We start from the raw sequence: 3158 nt of genomic DNA on the forward strand, positions 1-3158 counted from the left end.
ATCCAGTACTAATAAGAGACAATATCTCATACATAGTCATAATAAAAGTCTCAAGTATCAGAACACAATAACATATAGCAGTATGACACTTGTGCGGATGCTTGCATGAAATAGCTGACGATCCTGTGGACGTACGGAGCCTAGTTGGAGGCGGTAATAATTACTAACAAACAACCAATTTGATTAATTCAAACAACATATGCATGTGTGTGCACTCCTCCATGCATGTAGCTACAATCGACTCGGAATTCATTAGCCCTCTTAATAATGGTGGACATTTTACGACAACCCTCACGCGCGCTTGATCCACTTAGTCTTCAGCATTTTATGGATTTTTTTCCCGTTCCAATTCAGTAACAATTCAGTAACCTGAACACACACAAAAAACAGTTCCAAATGTTTGTCAATTGGTATATATGTAGCTGCAAAAATAACAGTTCCAAATGTCTAGTATATCTGTCATGCAGGAGGAATGGAGGACAGCTCGAATTCACGAGATCGAACACCAATCCAGAGGACATCAGACATAACAGCATGTGATGATTGATGCACACGTCCACAGAATTTTGTGTGCCCCTATATATAGATAGTTTTTTATAAAAAATAGACTTGTACGTGCATCGAAAGTTAAAGAACTGTGCTAAGAGATAGTGATACAAATAAAGAAGAACTTGCATGCATTCTCCAGGATTTGCTAATAACCAATGATGTCGCTTCTGTTTCAACCGATTTAACACGAGCGCCCTTATAAAAAAAGGAAATAAAGAATACAGAAAAGAAACGGAAGCTTAATTAGGTACACCACACACGATGAGCTAAGCGCAAATCTGAAAAGAGATTTGTTCACCACACGGCCACACCGTGTACTGTGCATGGATACTAACAAGTACCCGCGATCTAAAAGCATAACAGTTTGAGAAAAACATATGCTGGATTCTGCTGATCAGAAGTTAAGAAAAGTGTACATATGCATGCACCTAGCCATCAATTTAATATGTAGATCCAAACAGTTATACGATGCTTTGTTTGAACAAGGACGCTAGCTCCAACTAGCATCATGCAAATGGTATATTTAGCCATGGAATGAAACCCTTATTATTAGTCATGCATAATTGTCCCTCTACCTAGAAAATAAACCGACTAACCGTAGTCCACCAAACTCCGCGAATTAATCAGAAAAAGGGAAGGCAAAATAAACAGACTAGAACACCGCGCGTGCAATTTTCCTGGGGAAAAACAAAGGATTAGACAACATGAGATACCAGTCAACCAACTAACTACATAATATATTAATATCATAATCCCATTCCAACCATATAGGTCCTAGTTAAATGGACACAAATATAAATGTTAAGACTAATAAACAGTAAAAATGACTCTCCATAAACAGTAAAAACCAAGGATCAGGCATGCTGCTGCTTTGTCCTATCCTTGATTGTATTTCTTTCGCTTCTTCTCTGAAATAAAAGAGCCACCTAAATGTCGGCACAAGCTTAACTAGCAGATAGTTCCAAAATGGTAAGCAAAAGAACTCATTATCTGTACCTGTCTTCAGCAAAATAAACATGCTTGTTTTGAGGCCTGTTATCAAGTTCATGAAGTGTTGAGCTTAGCTTTTCGATTTTCTACGAAGTGATCCATCCCAATTAAAACATAGTAAAACATTCAGCCACAAGACACCGAATTGTACTTATTTGCTAATGAATACTTTAAAATGTCACAAACCTTTTTCACTTTGAATGCTCTGAAGGATATATCACATATCTTTATTTTTCAACAGAAGAAGTTCCTCTTCAGTATACTTATTATCTTCAGGCCTGAAATGCATGACACAGTCAAAACTAAAATGTAGGGTAGACCAAACCTTACAATACTAGAGTTAATAGGAGCCGAGGGGCTACATTGCACATACTTAGGTCTATGAATTCCACCAATAGTCCTACTGTTGATCATTTTAAAATAGAACTCAACCGGGTCCTGAATGCCACCTTTTCCTTCAGTTTCTGCAAAGAATAAACAAAAAGGATTTTAGATTATGCAGTCACAATATCTGTAGTCTAAGATAGCTAAACTGCTAATAACATGCTAATAGTATATCCAAATCTGATACAACAAGCAAGTTCCCAACTTCCTAAGTGCTAGAAGGAAGGTTTGGACAGAACAGAAGCATACCTGCAGCCTGCTAGCCTGCTAGCCTGCTGGGCATTCAGCTCAACTCCTTGGACGCATTAACAAAGAGCGCATACCTGCAGCCTGCTAGCCTGTTGGGCGCTGGGGACTGGGGTGCTTGGGCGCTCGGCGCTCGGCACTCGGCGTCTCGGTGGAGGAGGGCAGGCGCCGATGGCTGGAGGCTTGGAGCTGGGCCGCTGGGCGCTGGACCTCGGTGACGACAGCGACTCGGCGAGACGCGACGACGGTCGACGCCGACTCGGCGTCTCGGTGAGCGGGCGAGGGGCCGACGACCGAGGCCTGAGGGCGACTAGCCGCAAGACCAAGACGGGAGTGTCGGCTGTGCGGCACTGCGGCGGCTGCGGTGCCGGTGCGGCGGGGTGGCTCCAATCCAAAGTCCAAACCCTAGCATAGCAGCGGAGCCCTGAGCAGCTTGTGCGGGCGTGCGGTCGTCGCCCGTCTCAGGCTCTCAGCCGTCTGGCTGTCTGTGGTCACGTGGTGGGCTGTTGGCCTTGGTAGGTCAAGGACTCACGGTTAGTCACTTAGGCCTTGTTCGTTTGTGTCGGATTGGTGGGTCGGAACGATTCTTAGCCGTATTGCTTCTCTAATTTATATAAACTTTAATTAGGCCCTGTTCGGTTGTTCTGGATTGGAGTCTCGGATTAATTCCTAGCCGGATTACTTATCTAATTTATATAGATTTTGATGAGCTGGAATGAATCCTGGCTCATTCCGGTACAACCGAACAGGCCCTTAGCTGGAACGATTCCGGTTGCAATCCGACGTAAACGAACAAGCCCTTACCCTAAATATAGAGGATCAAACGGTCTTCTACCCTCTCCTGCAGCGTCCTCTAAATGGTCCTCTAAATTTAGAGGACGCTGCTGGATTCTCTATATATAGAGTTTCTCTAAACGATCCTCTATCCATTTGAATACTTTAAATAACCGGTTTAACAAAACTAAAATATGTACAATACATTTGAGAGT

General features: G+C 42.9%; 1 long non-coding RNA gene across 1 annotated transcript; it reads right to left on the reverse strand.

Annotated features, from left to right (window-relative positions):
• Window positions 1-1726: 1726 nt before the first annotated feature.
• On the reverse strand, window positions 1727-2666 carry LOC103650568 (uncharacterized). The gene is made up of 2 exons (XR_002268412.2): window positions 1913-2666; window positions 1727-1817 (listed from the first exon to the last, which is right to left on the reverse strand). It is a non-coding gene; the product is annotated as an uncharacterized lncRNA (long non-coding RNA).
• Between the last annotated feature and the right edge of the window lie 492 nt (window positions 2667-3158).

The sequence above is a fragment of the Zea mays genome, chromosome 3 (genome assembly GCF_902167145.1).
Source record: "Zea mays cultivar B73 chromosome 3, Zm-B73-REFERENCE-NAM-5.0, whole genome shotgun sequence".
Taxonomy (NCBI): Eukaryota; Viridiplantae; Streptophyta; class Magnoliopsida; order Poales; family Poaceae; genus Zea; species Zea mays.